This window comes from Setaria viridis, chromosome 1 (genome assembly GCF_005286985.2).
Source record: "Setaria viridis chromosome 1, Setaria_viridis_v4.0, whole genome shotgun sequence".
Taxonomy (NCBI): Eukaryota; Viridiplantae; Streptophyta; class Magnoliopsida; order Poales; family Poaceae; genus Setaria; species Setaria viridis.
Genome location: NC_048263.2, coordinates 18,734,434 through 18,741,236, shown reverse-complemented (window position 1 = coordinate 18,741,236; position 6,803 = coordinate 18,734,434). Strand labels below are relative to the sequence as shown.

The window sequence follows — 6,803 nt, the reverse complement described above, 5'->3', positions numbered from 1 at the left end:
TGGGGCTGAATGCTAAGAAATGCTTCATAGAGATGCACGAAGATGGCAACATGCAAGATGGAATTAGGGTTGACGTGGACTAGCTCCAGATTGTAGTACCTCAGTAACCCCCGGAAGAGGTCGGATGACGGGAGAGCCAGCCCGCGCTCGATGAAGTGCACGAAGATGATCGTTTCATTGGCAAAGCTCTCCATGGGCCACAGATTGCCGTGGGCCTCCCTTCAGTAAATGAAGTCCTACTCCTGGAGGAGATCAACATCCACTAGTGCCTGGATGTCCGCTTCCTTCATGATGGACTTCTTCCAAGTGCAGGCTTGGTTGGGCGGTGCCGTTTGATTGGTCTTGCCATACTTCAGTGTCGACAGCCGAATTTTCTTCTCCTTCTTGGTGGCCTTGTGCTTCTTAGTCTCCGCCGCCTTGCTAGAGGATGCTTTCTTCAGTGCCATTGCTTCTAAAGTCTTCTTGCACATAAGCATGGGTACTAGGCAGTGGGGGAGGATGGCGCTCCAGCTTGAGAATGGCAAGCGGCAGTATTAGGGCTACAGTGCGGAAGGTGAAAGGGTAGAATGGCTCGGGAACAGTAGGGATGAGTTCCTCCATTATTTATTACCGTAGCACAGTTAACCAAGAGGCAAAAATTACGGGGAATATTCCATTTTTAAAGCCCTCAATTATTGTTGGAATGGTTCCCAATTTTTTCGAAAGAGATAAAGTTACTCGAGGCAAACAGTCATGTTGACCAGTGGTTGGGTTTATACCCAAACTAGTCGTGTAACGGCTCGGTGGCCATGTGCCATGTGCCCGTCAGCTAAAAAGTTTTTTCTTTAGGTTTCAAGGGGAAAGAGATGTGAGATTACAAGATTCACCCTCAGCCTGATTCTTCAATTCCTAGGAAAATATTCTGAAATTTGTTCAACAGTGCAAGCTATAAGAGCCTCTAACTCCTCTTGAGCAGAACATCTTTGATCAACCTATCCAGGTTGTCGAACGAGCTACCCCCGGGCCATGTCGCTCGTGCAACGGCTTCCTTCCACTCCGCCGCCCTCTTTCTCATCTCCTTCCCCTTCTCCCTAGCCACTACCTCCCTTATCCTCTCCTGCACCACATCGCGCCGTGTGTCGCTGCCCACCTCTATCGCCACGCCCCACTCCAACCCCTCCCCAACTGCTTGTACAGGGAGTTTGTTAGTTGTTCGGAGAAGAAGGGCCACGACAGCATGGGCACCCTACCGAAGAGGCTCTCCAGCGTGCAGTTCCATCCGCTGTGCGTTAGGAACACACCCATCGCCTCATGGTGCAGCACCGCCTCCTGCGGGCACCAGCTCTCCAGCAGGCCCTTCCCCCGCGTCGCCTCCATGAACTCCAGGGGCAGCACGGCGGCATCGCTGGCCACCATGTTGGCCCTGATGACCCACAGAAAGTCATAGCTGCTGCCCGCTGGGCCCCACACGAACTCCGGTAGCTGCTGGTTGGCCATCACGGTAATGCTCCCGTAATTAACAGAGCGGTGCTTGTACACCTTTTGCAAAAAAATTAGCACCAGGAACTCTGAAATCTGACAGAAGCTGAAGACTAAACATCTCACAGGATCAAAATTATATTCCCAAATTAGTTTTAAACAGGTAATGACAACATTAGCTAAGTTAATTACTTTCTCAAATGGTCGTTACCTAATGCTAAATTGTTGCCATCTCAGAGAAACAAGGGTAATGGCAACCATTCTACTGATTTGCAACTTTGGATGACTACTCACACCAAGGATGGGCAATGGTCAAATGAAGACTCTAGGGATATCTACGTGAGTGCTTGTATATGATTGTACCTTTAAATTTTCAGCATGTTTCAAACTTATTTTGGAACTGTTTGAAATTACATGCTTCTAATTTATTTCTCATGTTTCACTTAGGAAAATGCCTGCACCCAAGTTACAGAGGTAGAAAAAGGGAAGGGTAGGCCCTTCCTTACGGTCAAGGAGGAAAACACAGTTTTCCAAATCAACTGCTCTAAAACTCTTGGAACAAAGCCATACAAATGTCATGGACGTGGATACATGGAGAAATAACCAGCACGAAATGCTCTACTGAAACACAGAGAAGAAGATGCAGCCCATACTGAAGTTTTAGCTCGACAAGAAAGAATGCAACACCAACAAGAGATTGAGGAATTAAAAGAAAAGCTTGAACATGCAGTTTCAGCAAGGGAAAGAGACAAGGAAGAAACTAAGAAACAAATTGAAGGAAGCAGGGAAGAATTCCAGTCAACACTACAATAACAAATACAATTAGCATTGCAGTAGGTAACAACTTTAGACCACGGTTCTCCTTTTTTGGCTCCTCTATTTTAGCTAGTGTCAACAACAACTTCATCACACCACCATGCATAGAGGATGCAGCTATATAGGTAATACAAATGCAACAAGGTTACTTTTAGAAGATGCAACATATTCACATATAAAATGCAACTTGTTTACATCAAAGCTTTCATTTTTGCAGAACAATGAACTAGTAAGCGTGTTGACCACAGAAACGGTAGTTGACGAAGGTACTACCATGACATTAAAGACTAGTGCAACAAGGACCCTTTTCCAAAGAAAAAAGAATGGTTCCAATGGGTCATTGAATCATCTTTCTACCCAACAACTATTGAGGACTCATAATGAAAAGAAGAAACAGCAGGTATGAATACCAATGTGATTTGTCTTTGAAATGGTGGATAATATGCTATGTATGATATGTGAATAAAGTTCATCAAACTGGTGGCGATCTTATCATCTCAAATGGTATATGATATTACTGCAGGGTGTTCCTTAATTTACTTATATCTTTACTATGTCACTATGATCATTTAGTTTGCACGTGATTAGTTATTCCATGCACTTAATCACCAAGGTTCCTATATTAAATTAATAAATTATATGTGTCGTCATGAATTGCAGGAAAGCATGGACAGCCGAAATATTTAGAGAAAGCTTCATGCCTATATGCTGGTGATGGACAGCTAGAAGAATGAAGAATTACAGAAATGTTTATTCGTGACGGCTGGTGCTGATGGGGCATGAAGAGATCTATAAGAGAACTCATATTTCGTTTTATTTTATTATGCCAAACATAGTTGCAAACTTGTAGTCAGAGATGATGTTTTTATTCTGCTATGGTCATGTTTATTTTAGCAGTACTCCGGTCATTGTATTATTACTTTGGTTGAGACATATATTTGAAGTTAATGAAGGTTTTGAAGGACTACGAGGTAGGCTACACTAGTGCAAAATAAAAAAATTTCTACCAGGTAAACCAGGAATATTGTTGTTTATGGATCACTGAATACCACCAGATGCACAGACGCAGAAGTTGATGAAGCGTGTCGGGGCAGTGTAGTCGATCACACGTCGGGGCAGTGTAGTCAAACACCTTTACATCAAGCATGCAGCTCCTTGTGCAGCGGCTTGTCGAAGTGGTCCACGTCAGGCGTACGGCTCCTCGTGCAGCGGCTCGTCCAAGTGCTGCAGATGCAACACCTCCAAGGTATCCACACATGCGGGGAGGAAGCGTCACAAACCGAACTGCTTGCACAGAAAGTCGCCAGCCACCAGGTCGGTCCTGATGACCCACAGAAAGTCATAGCCGCTGCCCGCCAGGCCCCACACGAACTCTAGTAGCTGCTGGTTGGCCATCACAGTGATGCTCCCATAGTTGACATACACCACAGACCAACTGGTCTGCCATCGAGCCACTCGAGGCACGCGTTGTCCTCCTTCCAGAGGCTGGATCCCAGCACGTCGAGCGGGCCGCTCGCCGGGACGAGCTATGTATAGGCTTGCATACTTGTAGTCTCCCTGCTGCCTCCTCATTGGCTTGCATCTTTGGGTCCACCTGCATAGCCCCAAAGCTCCTAGATTAGATCCAATCATCACGGCAACCCTTTGTGTGTCCCTTTCCAGAAACCATGCGTGGCTGCGTCGTAGCTTTTGACGCTAGGTCATGTGATGACGGCGACAACGGAGACCACGACGGCGGTGACCACAGAGACCACGACGTAGTTCTCAATATATTAGAAGCATTTAGATGATGTATAGATGTTTAGTTTCTTAAGTTTGATCAGTCGACGCTAGTAGAGAAATTATTAATGAAAGTCTCATAATGATGAGAAAAATATTGCCTCTTGTATTGCAATCACATTTTGCTAATTTTGTTAAATTCAAGTCTAAGTAATATCTTACACCACACAATGATATTTTTCTACAATATTGCACACAGTGAGCCATTGATGGGTGAGACATGGAAAATTTGTTTCCAACGCAAGGGGAAACCTGAGGATGATGAATTCATCAACATTGAAGTAGGTAGAGCTCATATCTCTTTTTATAACCTAGTATACTTCAAAGAACAGCTTGGGTATGGAGCCAGGGACTTCTTATACTACAAGAAGCGTTGCGGTAGGGAGGTAGCTAAACTTCAGGCCATCGAATATTTACGCCGCGCGGAAGCAGTGCTACAAGACAATGCTACGGAGAGGGAAATCAGGTTGGTATTGTCAAGGGAGCTAGAATCAGATTTAAATGTCAGCATAACACGAATTAAGCAACATGGGGGAAGCGAAAACATAATCAATTAGGTACATATGAACACCTTGATGCCTACAAGGTGTGGCTAGCAAAACTGCAAGCTAAAGAACCAGACATAGGTAAGATCATTCTTTGCATCACCCATTCAAATTGTTATAACACAATGTTGCTTTGACAAGTGCATTTGGTTAATCATGACTCGCAGACTATAGGAATGACTTTAGGGACGAAACAATCCAAACATACAAGGAATGGCTAAGGCATACAGGCCGTCGTCGGCATATGCGTCATTTAAATGCTTTTATGATGTCATCAAATATATTACTAGCTCTTGTACATTCAATAAAATAATTGTCACATGGTGATTTATTTTTTTGTAGTGTCATTATTGAAAGAACATACAGATGATGATCATATAACTGGATGGGAGGGAAATCAGGAAAGGAGCACGACAAACAAAGATAGGCCAGCTCATGCAAGAAAACCAAAACAACACAGGAATGGTATGTGCTGGTTCTTCCATTTTGCATTATACTCTTTTGCTGATCATATATATTATATTTGTTTAATATGTTAATAAGGTGGACCCAAAACTCGTGGATGTGGATGTCTCAAAGGTTATAAAGCAGCTACCAAGAGAATTAAGAGTGGATCTCAGAAATTAAAGATCAAATTTGATTCCTTGCTGGGAGGCCCCTATGGTGAGAACAGCCACACATTCGTGGATGAGATTGTAATCTTTACCAGCAAAAAGGCTCCACTTATAGGAGTGCAATCGTGGAAGGATGTGAAGGACAATGTAAAAATAGCAAAAGCAGAAGACATGCTGGTAAGTCAATTATTTTCTTTAGCCAAATGTTATGAATTGAGTACCTCCACTTTAATGTCTGTTTCTCTTTCCATTCAAACAAAAAATTTGGGACTTAGATGACATTGAAGATGCTACTAAAAAGATGTGGGCAATTGCCAAAGAGAGGTACAAAGGATGGAGAGCTTCATTTAGTTCGACATACAAGGCATACTCCACTAACGCTCAACAAATGAAGCATAAGCTTGAAGATTTAGACAACGTGGAGTGGTACTACTTGATCCAATATTTCGGAAGTGTCCAGTTTCTTTTGTAATTCCACTACTGAATTATAATGTAATTAATAGAGCGGTGCTTGTACACCTTTTGCAAAAAATTAGCACCAGGAACTCTGAAATCCGACAGAAGCTGAAGACTAAACATCTCATGGGATCGAAATCATATTCCCAAATTAGTTTTGAACAAGTAATGACAACATTAGCTAAGCTAATTACTTTCTTAAATGGTCGTTACCTAATGCTAAATTGTTGCCATCTCAGAGAAAAAAGGGTAATGGAAACCATTCTACTGATTTGCAACTTTGGATGACTACTCACACCAAGGATGGGCAATGGTCAAATGAAGACTCTAGGGATATCTACGTGAGTGCTTATATATGATTGTACCTTTAAATTTTCAGCATGTTTCAAACTTATTTTGGAACTGTTTGAAGTTACATGCTTCTAATTTATTTCTCATGTTTCACTTAGGAAAATACCTGCATCCAAGTTAGAGAGGTAGAAAAAGGGAAGGGTAGGCCCTTCCTTACGGTTGAGGAGGAAAACACAGTTTTCCAAATCAACTACTCTAAAACTCTCGAAACAAAGCCATACAAATGTCATGGATGTGGATACATGGTGAAATAACCAACACAAAATGCTCTACTAAAACACAGAGAAGAAGATGCAGCCCGTACTGAAGTTTTAGCTCGACAAGAAAGAATGCAGCACCAACAAGAGGTTGAAGAATTAAAAGAAAAACTTGAAGATGCAGTTTCAGCAAGGGAAAGAGACAAGGAAGAAACTAAGAAACAAATTGAAGGAATTAGGGAAGAATTCCAGTCAACACTACAACAACAAATACAATTAGCATTGCAGTTGGTAATAACATTAGACCATGGTTCTCCTTTTTTAGCTCCTCTATTTTATCTAGTGTCAACAACAACTTCATCACACCACCACGCATAGAGGATGCAGCTATAGAGGTAATACAAATGCAACAAGGTTACTTATAGAAGATGCAACATGTTCACATATAAAATGCAACTTGTTTACATCAAAGCTTTCATTTTGGCAGAATAATGAACCAGTAAGCGTGTTGACCACATAAACGGTAGTTGACGAAGGTACTACCATGACAACAAAGACTAGTGCAACAAGGACCCTTTCAAAAAAAG

At 42.4% G+C, this 6,803-nt stretch overlaps 1 pseudogene; it reads right to left on the bottom strand.

Moving 5' to 3' along the window:
- Positions 1-937: 937 nt before the first annotated feature.
- Positions 938-3,874, bottom strand: LOC117854614 (7-deoxyloganetin glucosyltransferase-like; annotated as a pseudogene).
- Positions 3,875-6,803: the final 2,929 nt, after the last annotated feature.